Genomic DNA, 14,820 nt, shown 5'->3' with positions numbered 1-14,820 from the left:
GTATAGAGTAGTTCAACAAACTAAAATGTTGCTGCTGCGTACATAGAAACCTAATCCGCACACGCTAAGTGAGGCAAATTGAAGCGCGCCTAAAGGGCCTACACGAGCGGGCGGGCCGTCAGTGCTCAAAGTCAACTTGCACCGCGAACAGCTCAAGAATTTTAGCTAAAAATGACGAAATGTGCGGTAAATGAGTGTAAAAATACGTCAGACAAACATAAAATAGATACTAACATCACATTCCACAAGGAAGTAACGCGTTTCAACTTGTATTTTTATATAAATATTCACTAAAACCGAAAATTAACCTACTACTAAAACTAGCCTACATGAATTTGATTTTTGCCTCACTTGTGACAGTTCGTTTGATATGAAACTATCCTTCTATGCGTTATTATTCTAAGGCTGCGTAGTTGTTTACATTCTCAGTGCCTGTCTGTCCAAACATTTTCGTCATAATTTTCCGGCTGTAGCTTTAAGTCTTTTGAGAGCAGGCATAGGCGAGCGTATTCAATCTTCGTTCACGTCTTTGGTTTCCGTCAGATGAGGTTATGGGCAAACGTTAGCCTGTTTTAGCAGTTTTATCTTACTTAGTATTTCCTTCACATCATTTGTTTTTACTTAATACATATTTCTTTGTTTGTCCTTTCACCGTCTCGTTATTAATAATCCGATTGAGATAAAACTTCCATAATTTATGGTCAGTGCTCGGAATAGAGTTTATTTACTTAGATAAACAGAGACAGAAAGTGGAGATTGCCTTACGATTACATTTGTTTGTCCCGTATTTTTTCGGGATTCGGGAAATCACTTAGGTAAATTAAAAACTGACGTCATGATTTATATGTAGGTTTTATGTCTATCAATATTTTCAATTCTTTTCGTTGAAATTTTCCTAAATATTCCGAAAAATTAAAAAAGTTTAGACAAAGTCCAGATAACGTACATTTTTAATATTTATTTCTTTTTTAATTTTTACAGGATTCGAGAAATCACTTAAGTAGTGATTTCTCGAATCATGTAAAAATTCGGGACAAAAAAATGTAGTCGCAATGCAATCTTTACTTTCTGTCTCTGTTCTTCGAAATTAAGGTTAATAAACTCTACCTATTTCGAACACTGGTTATGGCTCATTTACACCAGGTCGACAGGCCAACATGGCGCGTCGTTAACCGGCCGAAGGCGGCAAGCGGTGTACATAGTGAATCGTTTGATGACAGTAGGTCGCAATCGAAGGCGACCGAAGCGACTAGGTGTAAACGCTATGGTGAACAGGTTTCAATGTGGCTGCGGCAGCCTTCTACCGCGATAAGGATTTTCAAGCGAAGGCGGCCAAGGACTCGGTGTAAACGGTGAATCGAATGCGTCGCCGTCGTCAAGTAGTCTGCCGTAGGCGACGACCCGCAGGCTTATTACCGAACTTTAGCAACTGGTTGCTAATTGTACAATAGCAACGCGATTGCTACCAGTTGCGATTGCTAAGTTGGTATTACGGATGTAAATCGCAAACTGATCGCTCGCTTGGTGCATTTGCGACTAAATTGTATGGAAACTAGCGCCACTCGCAACTGAACGGCAATCAATGACAAACACAAACGTCAAAAAACAACAAGGAAGAATTATATTTACGTTTTCTTAATCTTAAATTGATCTATAACAACAAAAATATTCTTATATTATATTATATTCTTAGATTGCACATACAGAAATATGCAGACAATGTATTTTAAGTGTTTCAAACAAGAAATTTGTTGTTTCGTCTTTTTTGTTTACCCAAGAAAGTTTGAATTGCAGTGACGATTCACTAACACTTGAAAGTTAAGTGTTCGACAAAAAGTATAAATCACTATAATAAAAATGCCAACTATGTCTACATTATTGAGTTCTGCTTCTATGAATTCATTTCGTTCATATTACCACTGTTTTGGTGTCGTGATATTCAGACTGTGTGAAGATGGAAAGTCGCGTCTCAAACGATCAGCTAGAAATGTTATTTGACCATCTTCTAAGACACCCAGCATTGGATAAAGGCTTTAGTCTATGTGGAAGTTCACAAGAGACATCTGAAAGGCTGTGGAACGAATTAGCCACCAAATAAATGTTCTTGGCAGTGGAACAAATAAAAGTAATGCACAATGGACACTTAGAGTGAAGAAAATTTAAGTAATTGAAATAATTGCAAATGTATCTAAAACCAATGCCAAAGCTGCAAAGTTTCAAGCTGAGGCCGCTCAAATACAGTCCAAGCCCAAGTGGATATTGTACAATTACTAAAAAAATAATTAAGACAAACTAGTGGTTAATTGTTATTATTCTTAGTATCATTTCGTTGTGTTATTGTAGGAAAATTTTAATTAGGTATGAATAAAAAGTGGCAATCAATAAACACCTTTTAATTTTCAACTTGCATTGTAAAATTACATAAATTAACATTTTGTACAATTGCTTACAGTCATCTCCTACCATCCCATCTGTCAACATTTTGCACTGGTCTTATTATGAGTGAAGGACCAATTGGAAATTTTATGAAAGTAAACAATTCAATTTAAGGCTTTTATTTCATACATTCATTCATAAGGGTTAGTAACAGAACACTTTAAAATAGAGTTAGTATAACAAACAATTCTTTTTCCTCACAATGATATGCATTCAAGTCCAGTGCTCATGAACCTACCCCTGTACCCTGAATGCAATAACACTTGGGAGGCCATTACTGCTGCCACAAATTCAGCACATCAAGGAAGCCAATGTTTTTTGCAATAGTAATAATAGCTGCAAAGCCGTCTACATGAGAGTTGGCAAACATTCCTGATTAATATATTATCATACAAAACTCAAGACGCTCAGAGGTTATGGATGTAGTTGACCCATAGGCCGCATGAATCTTTAGCTCTTAATAATACAAGAAAATACTAACTACTTACTGTCTAGTACTTTTAACAAACAAGTCAAATTTTGATATTATATGGAACAAGAAGAACACTGTCTAACTATCTAGTAATGCAATATAAAATTGTGTGCATAGTGCTGTGACATATACATACATAATTTTTCCTAATGGCTTAACATTCTTATCTGCTTCTCCATAACCTCAGTATTATTATTGCCTTTTGACTGTGGCCTGTTTCTAACTCGAACTGGGATGATTCAGAGCTGTTATTGCAGGAATTGGCCTCGTAGAATCTTTAGTAGACTCTTCTTGGTGTAAGTGTAGCTCCATTGACAATGTGATACCGAGCAGACTTTCATAATTTTTGTAACAGTGCTATCATGATAATGCGAAACTCTGTGAAAGCAAAAATCTTCACATCGCTTTCAATTCCCCAATGCCCCGTTCAATGGTGTTGCTGGCTCTACAGTGAAAATCAATAAAATATTCTTCTGCACTGTCACAACAGCATTTGAGACTGGTGTTAATAGCCACAAACGTAATGGATATTGCGAGTTCCCTGCAACATAAAGTAAAAATTTCATCATGTACGCACTGCCACACAGTAATTGTAATTGTTAAGGTTATTAATTGTTGTAATTTTTATGTCGCATAACTTATTCAAATGTTTTATATTTTGTGTGGTGAATAAATTGTTTAAATGTCTTTTTGTAAATCTTTTATCAGGAACACTAATACTTTTAGAGCATTTAAAGTGAAGTTTAACTTGGTTTCGTCAAAAATAAGTTAACTAACGTAACTTTACTTCTATTTTTCGTCATTTCGTCACGTTCTCCTAAGATTACTTACCTTACTTTCCACGGAAATTTTATTTGTCCTTTGTCGACAAGAGAGGAGTCAATTCATGGCCTTTTGAACAATGCCTTGGATAAGCTATGAGACCTGAACTTGGAAGTCCGAAATCTCAAAGGCCCTGCCGATGGCATTATTTCGGATTCTCCACCGAAGAATGGTAGCGTTCCTCCATGTAACACTCTCTTTTCCATTTAAATAGTCCAATAAAATGAGAACTCGCACCATCGCAGTTATACACACGCTACAAGCAGAAGATCACTGAATATTAACAACATTTCACTTAACAATCAATAAATAACTATTTTTAAGTCAAATCAGTTGTTACTTACGATTAAGGAGATGAAATAACAATGTAATTTGAAAAAGCAATCAATCAACAATTACCAAACAACCACTGTGGCACTAGTTGTCAAAAGTCCGTTGCTAATTGCTCTTGTGTCGCTGTAAATGTTGTTCGGTAATACGAAAAAGCAACCGGTCGCTTTCTGTCAAAGCATTTTCATGCAGTTTTAGTTTATTAGTTGCTCGCTAGAGGCGCTGTAGTCGACTGGTCGCAATTGTTCGTTCCGTAATACGAATTTATGTTTTGACAGCGATAATCGTGCAACTATTGCTAAAACGACTGGTCGCTAAAGATCGGTAATAAGCCTGCCGGTGTAAGTGCGCCTTTACCATGCCAAAGCCTGCAAATATTCCTGAAGTATTGGATAATACTGCTGGGTACTGGACTCTTTTAACTGAAAATTCCACCACCGTACTGGATTGGTTGGTCTAATGTGAACTGTCGAATCCAATTATAAACGGATTGATGTTCCTTTACATCATGTAAGTACATCAACATAGTTTCAATAAAAACGGTTACGTCGATTATATCTTTTGAATCCCACACTCGAATGCCCTCTCTTTTACTGCCGCTCGTGTTACCGCCATTTTACAATTATCCATTCTATAAAATTAAATCGGCAATTAATTATTTTATAAATTAGTAGTTTATTGGAATTTGCAGCAGCAACACGATTTAATCATGTATTTTTGGAAATTAATAGTATATTATTGCAAAGGCCGGGAAGTAATGGATTGCTGATAGAGTATGAGTTACAATGTATTAATACGAGTCCCTGTTCCCGCCGAGGCATGTGTAGTTCTTTTCTCAAATAATGTGAGGTAATAATAAAAGACTAAAGAAAAGACGATATTATTAGTTAGATATTAGAGAAAATAAAAAAAATGTGAATTATAATCTCAGTACTGAGTACTAAAAAAACCGACCTCAAAAGTATGTGGAATTACATCTATAAATTCCTTATTTTTAATTTTACAAAGAAAACATTCCAATTTACGCTATATTAAATTATACAAATTATTTTATTGAATGAATTTTTATAGGCCATTGAAATTAGAAAACATCCTAATTTCAACAGGGAAAATGGTTTCTCCATATCACCAATTTGGGATCCAGTATTTCCTCTAATAAAAAAATCCAAAACAGACATAACACTGCAGTGCTAATTAATATGTTTTAGTTTATTCTAATTTCTATTATTGACTAATAATAAATTGAACTGAAGAAAACATCATTCAATAAAATAATTTGTAAAACTTAATGTAGCGTAAACTGGAATGTTTTCTTTGTAAAATTAAAAATAAGGTATTTAATTAATAACTATTGTAACTATAGTGAAAAACTTGGGTGGTTTGCATCAATATTAGACATAACTGGTTGAAGACTGTACCACCTCAGTCAACCGTGACAATGGCACCTGTAAAGGGCCGGAAACGTCGGTTTATTTGAAAAAACAAATATACGCGATTTAAATCCGGAAAAATACTTTCATTTCCTATGTCTAACAATCGCGACAACCTAAGAACCTAAGAACTCGACATAACTTAATCTAATACAATACAAGTAAAACAAATGTAAATAAAGCTATTATAGTAATCAAATAAGAATTAAGAATGGAATCTAAATTATGCATTCTTCATAGTAAAGCTTAACATTTTAATATTAACATCTAATGTGTAAAGAAAATCTTTTTGTGCAAATTTCTTCATATTTCAGCTTAAACATAGATTTTATATGTTTAACAATTAGTAGTTATAAATTAATGGTTACCTATAGTAAAAATAATTATGAAACAACTTCCAGCAAGCCCTCTGTTTCATTGTAAGTTTTACTCTTAAGCCACAATTTGACGTACTTTTTACATTTCATATCGAAATAATGCAAATTAGAATTTAATTTAAACTAAAGGAATGTATCAAGGAAGCAAAAGAATCTATGCGAGTGTGCTGTGTGGAGTTATGTCCGAGATGAAAAGGTATCGAGTCATCTGTGGTTGGTTCAAGTAACGGAATTAAATGGAGTAATTGTATGCTTTTTCAAAATTATTTGTTTGAAAGGACGGAAGTTAATGACTTTAAGAACAGCTCTCTCGTCACTTTAAGTGCTCTTAAATAGGTCTCTAGTCACATATATACATGATTTATATCCGAAAAAATAGTTTTATTTCATTGTCGAGAAGATAAATTCGCTCATTCGGCGCTACATTGACGTAGGAATGGAAACCGGTTATTTGCTTCCCGAAAAGCAATTCCAGGTTAGAACACAGGTATTTTTTAGACAAACGCGTGCTATCGGTCGCTTGGCACCAGGTAAGATTTGTGACTAAACGTGTGTCGGTTTCGTTTGAGAAAAGGTCACACATTTTACTGCAACAATATTCTTTGCGAGAAGACAAACTTTTCTAATAACGCTTTGTGGAATCGGGGTCAGTTTACGTGCCTTTGTATTGAGGAGATTGATGGCGTCGACATCACTGGCTGATTGCCTTCGCAATGACCTGATAATTGGGAGGTTGACCTGAAAAAATGAGATCAGGCTCTATATAATATTAAATGAAGTAGGGCTCCAGTACTGTACTTAGCGCGTCCGGAGACATCGACTGCGACGTCAGAGCCCGAATCGCAGCCGCTTGGGCAAAGTGGCGTGAGGTGACTGGTGTAATTTGTGACCCCAAGATGCCGGTTAAGCTGAAAGGACAGGTCTATAAATCCATCATTAGGCCTGTCCTTTTATATGGCAGTGAAACGTGGCCCGTACTTGAGCGTCATAAGCAGGAGCTGCGTGTCACGGAAATGAAGATGCTGCGCTGGATGTGTGGAGTTTCACGGAAAGACCGTGTCAGAAACTCCCGCATCCGCGGCAGCCTTCATGTCCGTGACATTGCAGATAAACTGCAAGAAAGCCGCCTACGTTGGTACGGCCACATCTTACGGAAACCGGCTTGCTACGTGGGAAACAAATGTCTGGCTATGCCACCTCCGCCGGGCCCCGGTAGAAGGGGCAGACCCAAGAAGTGCTGGCTTGACGTCGCCAAGGGTGATATGCGTGCCAATGGTCTCACCACTAAGGATGCCGAAGACCGTGCAAAGTGGAGGAGAAAGAGTAGGAAAGCGGACCCCGGGCTCCGCAGCAACCCTGCTGAGGACGCAACCGGGACAACGCTAAGATGAGAGAGAGAGAGAGAGAAGTAGGGCTCCAGTGAAAGAAATGGAGAGCCTAACCCATGTAGGGATTTCGTCCAACTAACCTTTGAAAAATTGAGAGGAAAGTTAGTTTTTGGTTTGGCAATAAAAATAAATAAATTAAAAAATTGGAAGCTGGATGTAGTGTAGGCGACTTTATATATACAGGCTGCTTCACGTGTCCATGCGGGGTACACCTAGAGGTGTTAAGTGAAAAGCACTAAAAAAAGGTTTGCTTTTTAAAATAAGCGCATAAGGACGCTTTTCATTTTAAGCGTAAGCTTTGATTACTGGTCAGTTCTATTTACATTGTGCCTAAATTTCAAGTAGCGCAATCTATATTTCCTGATCAAATTAATTCAATATAACGTTGAAAGCTCTTTTCAAACGTTTTTCTGAACTTTTTAAGCTTCAAACTGAAAAGCGTTTACGTGAAAAAGCGTTTAAAAGGACACGCTTCTTTAAAAAAGCATGACGTTTAAATAAAAAAAAATAAGCAGTTTTTCCCATCTCTAGGTAAGCCCTGTCAGTATCACGAGAGCTGTTGGCGAGAGCGGACGAGGTGTTACGTCATGCATGACAGTCCCGAGCCAGTGTTCTCAGGAACAGGAGCTAACTAACTCAACGCACTCAATAAATAAATAGATAACAAATTTATTACATCAAAAGTACTTTTAAAATATTAATAACCTCGCAAAACTTATTACTACCATCTTAGACAACAACTTTTGATTTTATATCGCCCTAAACGGTAATAAAATAACTGTGTGCAGGACGGGCGGGGGCGGGAATCGTCGCGGAGGACGCTTGCACGTTTGAACGTATTCTACCAAATACAACAAGTATAATTATATCATTGCAAATACAGATCTAATAATTGTAACTTTTTTATTGAAAAAAAAAACCGACATCAAAATTTGCTTATCGACTTTTTTCGATTTCCATGGCTCTAACTTCTTGATGACAATGGGACAGTTACGGACTCCTTTGTACATTTTATACTTTTTTTTTCTGGTGGTCAAGGTGAGGGTGATTTGTTGATTACATGTGTTGTGTCAAGTGAAAAGGCAACTTTTATATGTGGAAAATAATTAGTTATTTGTGATAACCGAAACGAACCCGGAACAGCATAATCGGCATTATGGACCACCTCGACAGTATATCCTTTCAAACAAAAAAAAAAGAATTTAAAAATCGATCCACAATTGATGGAGAAATTGGTGAGAACACTGACATGACCGACAAAGTTTGAGGATTTTCCTCGATTTCCATGAGATCCCCTCATCAGATTTTGACTTGGTGGCACGGGGACCACCACGAGGGTGCACCCTTTCAAACAAAAAATTCAAAATCGGTCCACAATTGACGGAGAAATCGGGAAGTACGTTTCCCGATTATACATAGCCGAATGTAAAAAGTCATGAGACAAAATTTGCTGTTTATGATGTTAATAATAAAGTCCTGCGAGATTGTTAGTTAGTATTTTAAAAATAGCCCTGTGTATTAAATAAATGTTGTTACATTGATACATATAAAATCTATAGTAACATTATATTATTTATTTACCACTATAATCAAGATTATTAAAAGTAATATTATAGTGTCTAAAAGTAAAAGTAAAAGTAATCCACAATAACAAACGCGTGTAACAATATTATAGTGTCTTGGTCCTATGTTATAAACTCGCAAACAACAAACTTGAGCTGAACAAACTTATATAATACGCCAGGTGGGTGCACGCGGGTAATCTGACAACGAAACTTCAAAGAAACTTGATATGCTGAATAGTTAGACGCTGATAACTATACTCTGTCCAACACATCGACTATATAACCAGAAATAGAGACGAAATGTCATTTAAGTAGTTTGAAAACTATTCTGCCAAATCATTACGGTGACAACTGCGCTAAGACTGGCCAGCCATGCAATTGTTTCACTTCAAATCGATTAGTTTAACTTGAGCTTTGCTATAATGGACGATAATTGTCAAATTACATGTTTAACATTTCATTACCGATGAAATGTGAGTACATTTGTTTTTAACCGACTTCAAAAAGGAGGAGGTTCTCAATTCGACTGTATGTTCTTTTTTTTGTATGTATGTTACGCGATAATTCTGGTATGTGTGAACCGATTTTCATGATACTTTTGTTGTTGGAAAGGGGGTACTTCCATAGTGGTCCCATTTCATTTTGAAGAAAATGATCCACCTCGAAGGGTGGCTGTTCACGCATGAAGATACATTTTTATAAATAGCGCCTAACTTTAATTTAGGAACAATTACTTTAATGGTTGATTTTGCTATTTCTCCAATTCAAGGCGTTTCTCTCTCGATATACTTTGAGTAGTGAGAACCGATTTTTATTATCTCCAGTGTCAAGTCCTGTATTCTGGCGAACTAGGGGATATTTCAATAAAACTAGGCAAATAGACGTAATTCCACGTACTTTTGAGGTCGGTTTTTTTAGTACTCTGTACTGAGATTATGTAATTAGATGTTTTGCTGTTTTCCCAAACCACCGAATGGAACAGCCTCACATAGTTATAGACGTTATCTTTATTAAAATAAATACAGAATATTTTTGGATACGGAGATACGGCGACGTACACGCAGGTCAGTTGTTGGCGCTGTACTATTTCAGCTTTCCAATTGTGATATTTAAAAGTGGTTTAAGGCCCATTTACCTGATGAGTTGCCAGGGATGGATGGCCCTTATTTCGTCTATATTTCTGGTCATATACTCGATGCTACCATGATATTCAATTATTTTTTTGTGAAATTATTCCACTAGTTTGTTATAATTGTTGTATCAAAGATCAAAAAACTAAGAAAAATTCATTCGATGGCCGCTACTGCAAAAATGTCGTTAAAAATAAAAAACAAAGACCTGTAACAAAGGACAGCTATATTATTTATCTTTGTATAACGTTACAAAACAATGAAAACAAAAAAAAAACCTATGTGAAGTCATTCTTCATGAATACAAACCATTTCTACTCCACTGACCCAGATCATCAAAAAAGATCTTGAATTTCCATCATAAAAGGCGCCACTCGATTCTATTCAACATAAACATTTGGTAATATCATCCAAAATTTTTCTAACCCTCGTAAAACTTAGATGGATTGAAGCGCAAGTTATGCATGGGTAAACAAATCTTATTCCGTTGTTTCGTTTTTTTGAAGAAAATCAGTCTATTATTATTTTGTTTGATTAATATTATAAATGCGAAAGTAATTCTGTCCGTTACGTCATTTCACGGCTAAACCGGCTTTATGAATTTTGGTATAGAGTCAACTCTAGAAAAAGAATATAGGCTACTTTTGTCCCAAAAATAAATCATAGAGGGTGTGAATAGACAATAAAAGTTTTCATGAAGAACTAATAAAACTATAAACATGAGTATAGTACATTAGGCGTCACGAAGTATTTATCCTACGCAGACAAAGTCACGGGCACCAGCCAGTAATCTATAAAGAAATACAATAAATATATTTATTTATTTATTTAGTTTGTACAACTTACACTTACAGTACTTATAACTAAACATGTAAGTCATAGTCACAAAAAAAGGTTGAGTCCATCACCGGCCAAAGACAGGATGCGGAATTTGGACCACAGAGCTTTGGGCGGTGACCGCCTCCAAATAGTAACCAGCGGATGTTAGAAATTTTGATCCAGTGTTGCTGAACACGTCAATATCATTTGTTTTAATTAAATTTTTATTGAATTGATATTCAAATATTTTTTGTGAAATTACTCCACTAGTTTGTTATAATTATTAATACAAAGATCGAACACTCAGAAAAAATTCCTTCGATCCGGTCGGATTCGAACCGACGTTTTCTTGCATACCGTGCCAGACGCTATACCAACAAAGCCACGGAACGAGCCAACGGATCTCACGAATTCTTCTATGTGCTTGCGTCGTGTCTTTGTACTTGATCTTTGAACGACTTTTTAGTCGTAGCGCCATCTATGAGAAATCTATGACAGATTTATCACCCAGTTAGTACCTTTACAGCTACCAGTCCTGGCGAGAGATGTCGCTATTCACGTGACATCGGTTCGAATCCGACCGGATCGAAGGAATTTTTTCTGAGTGTTCGATCTTTGTATTAATAATTATATCATTTGTTTTGCTTAACGATTCAATTACGGCCAATACTTCGAAGAATGGTGTCCGACTTAGCGTCACTGTGCGGGTTAAATGAAACTTGAATAGAGGGTATTTGCGCTGACGAAGGACGTAGTGTGAGATTGGCGGGTTAAAAAAAGGAATTTGTGCCAATAGAGGAGGGTTAATTATACATAAAAATATATTTTAGTAGCGCCAGTATATAATAAAACCGTTTATTTATTTCTTTAAGAAGATTTAGTTCAGTTTATGTGTACAAAAATTATCATCATCACTTCAATCGAAAGATGTCTACTGCTGGACAAAGCGGTTCCCAAAACTAGTCATAATGGTACTTTGATCTAAACTTTCACGATTTCCATACGTTATTTGATTTCTAGTTCGGGACTTAATCATCAGTTGGATTCGAATGCGCTTTCATCACAACGTGGATGACGCTCGCCCTACTGTGAGCTGATTCACGTAATCAAACCGTTACGATATCGTAGCGATTTAGTCGTTGAACTGTTTTTTCGTATTCACGTGTGACAGTGAACGTCAACGAGTCCAATTTTAAAGTCGTTCGATCTAAATGTCGTTAAAGCGTATTCTGGTATATGAATCGAACTTAAGTCGACTCTAAACGACAAGTCATACGTGTTCTGTTAAAATTTTGTCAGTTCTTTCAATACACTTTCGACGATTAAATGTAAAATTTTATAATCCAAGATGTCGTTCATTAGTAGTTACGTTTCGATTCTACTCATATCAACGTTCGTTCAAGTGATACGTGAATATCCGTTTTGGATGGACTTCGATCGAACGACTACGTAACTTCAACGATATTTTGATACCTTGAACTTACGTGAATTGCACCACTGATCTACGGTACGAAAGTTATCAGTAAAATGTAAACGACAGTTAAGTATCGCCCGATAAGTCGCCGGAAGTCATGAGTGTTGCGTGTCGGTCTAGTGACAACTCTAGTGCACAAATAAATAACCAGCCAACCAACCAACCGACCAAGTTTTTTTTATAATATCAAGTGACGGGACGAACAAGTGGTGCGCCTGATGGTAAGCTACACGTCTGTCCATAACAGTTGCAGCAGTTGCCACTCAGAGCTTTAAATCGCTTAGATCTGAGGGGCACTGCCACTGCGCCCGTCACCCTGAGACGTAAGTTGACAAGTCGCATGTGAATGTAATTTCACCAAAGTGCCGGTAGTTAGAAAAACTGGCACGGCTAGAAGATATTGACACCCGCCTCTTCAATCTTTTCGAGACCATAGACGTTGCGATACGTCCGAAACGTCGAGGTAATTAAAATATGTTTTATACATGATTAAGTCCCGAACTCAAAAACAAATAATAGATATAACGATGTTACGCAACTTTCACAGGTCATCGGTCTGTCTGCCCACGTGAACTCTTTGGCCCCATCGGTTATCTATTCTGAGAGTAGTAATATGCCACGCCCACAGCCACTTCTGCTTGTGGTGCTTCGACTCCGACGGTGAGTAGTTGGATTGGGCGTCGAACCCCAACTCGCTTTCTTAGAAGAGATGTTACCTTTCCTTCAGCCACCTTGATAGGCAAACGTGGAATACTAGTAACGAGTGACAGATTCTGACTGCCAGACCTTACACCTACCTTTTTTTTTTTTTTTTTTTAACGGTGGGGAATCCTTTATGGATACCCCCGAGCCCGGGCGGCTCGGAGGTTATGTGGGAGTCCCGGCGCCCTGAAAAGGGCGCTGCTCCTGGGTCTGGCATGGACCCAGGGGTGTAGCCACTAAACCCCATCGGTTTGCCTCTCGCCGGGTTTGTGTCGGCGCCGTGGGATCATCTCTATTTCACCACGACGCCGCCCGGCCGCCCCGGCCACTAAGCCGGGGCTCCCGCGCCTATGGAGGAGAGGATCGGTTTTCTCCGCCCCTCTCCCCAGACGATTGAGGCCGTGCAATGCGAACAGGGGGCCCTAGTCCCTGTCCGCTGGCCTCAGTGGGGAAGGAGTTGAGCGGCAAATTGCCGCCGCCTCCTCCCCGCCCGTCTGCGCCGGAGCGGGGGTGCGTCAGGCGCGTCCTCGCGCTCCCGCTCCGCCGCCTCCTTTTGCGTCATCACTTCCACGCAAAAGGAGGCCACCGCGTCTCAGGACCTCTCATCCCGCAGCATGGCCGCGACCACGCTGGGCAGCGAGAGGTCCCTCCCTATTGTCGCCACCAGAGTGCGGCGCTGATCGATCCACCGGCAACACACCTCGAGGGTGTGCTGCGCGGTGTCGTCCACGGCGCCGCACTCGTGGCACGACGGGGACGCCTCCCTCCTCGCCACCCTGTGCAGGTAGTGACCGAAGCAGCCGTGCCCGGTCAGGATCTGCACAAGGTGGTACGACAGTGGCCCGTGGGACCGGTGTGCCCACTCAGTGAGGACAGGGCGGATCGCCCCTATGGTTCTAGCTCCATAGGGGGGATCCGCCAAGCCCTCTTTCCACCGGTCCCGCATGCGCTGGACCGCGAGGCGGCGCTCCCGCTCCACCTCTTGTGGAGCAGGGTTCTCGCCTCGCACCCTCCTCTCTCGCCGGAAGTTGTGAACCTCCGCCAGGACCTCCGCTTCGAGGTCCCACGGCGGAGTTCCGGCGAGAACGCATTCTGGGGCCTTCTCAGCAGCGCCTTCGTTGCCGCTGATAAGGCCCCACACCACACGGGAGCCCCGTACAGTGCCATGCTACGGGTTATCCGGAGTACAACTTCCTGCACGGGGCTCCCGGCCCTCCGAGGTTGGGCAGTAGCCGGCCCAACGCAGAGGCGGCGCCCACTATTCGGGGAGCGAGCTGTCGAAAGTGCTCCCCGAATTTCCACCGCCGGTCCAGGACTAGACCCAGATACTTGATCTGAGCCTTGACCGGGACCATACCTTACACCTACCTTGCTCAACGTTGCATAACCATACAAAGGAGCAAGGGGCAGTGAATAAAGCAAAACGATTTAATTCTAATCTCATACCAGTTTAATATATTTTAGTTTACGTAGGCTCATAAAATTGAATAGGCCCACATCTTTCTACATAAGTTTTGTTTATAGTGACACTCTATCAACTTCTACAGGAAGGGCACAATAACCTGTGCAAGGGAACCCGCGCAGGGACCTACTCAGTCAGGTCCTGACACCAGATTAGCCTGTTAGCACAGCTACCGCTAAGCCGTTGACTCTGAGTCCCTTATCAAATCTCCTCCTTGGTGGCAGAGCTGTAAGACATGCTCAGCCTAAGCGGCTAACTCAATACTTGAATGAACAGTTTAAAAATATCGCATTTCGCGTTCCTAAGGCCCTAGCGAAAAGAGGATATCACATATATTTCGCGGAAATTGAAAACGATACCAAATTTAATTAACGCGTATGTTTAATCAACAGATTTTCATGTGAAGCTTTGAG

This window comes from Hyposmocoma kahamanoa, unplaced genomic scaffold, assembly GCF_003589595.1.
Source record: "Hyposmocoma kahamanoa isolate Upper Pololo Valley unplaced genomic scaffold, ASM358959v1 92, whole genome shotgun sequence".
Classification (NCBI taxonomy): Eukaryota; Metazoa; Arthropoda; class Insecta; order Lepidoptera; family Cosmopterigidae; genus Hyposmocoma; species Hyposmocoma kahamanoa.
Note: the sequence above shows the minus strand (reverse complement) of the source record.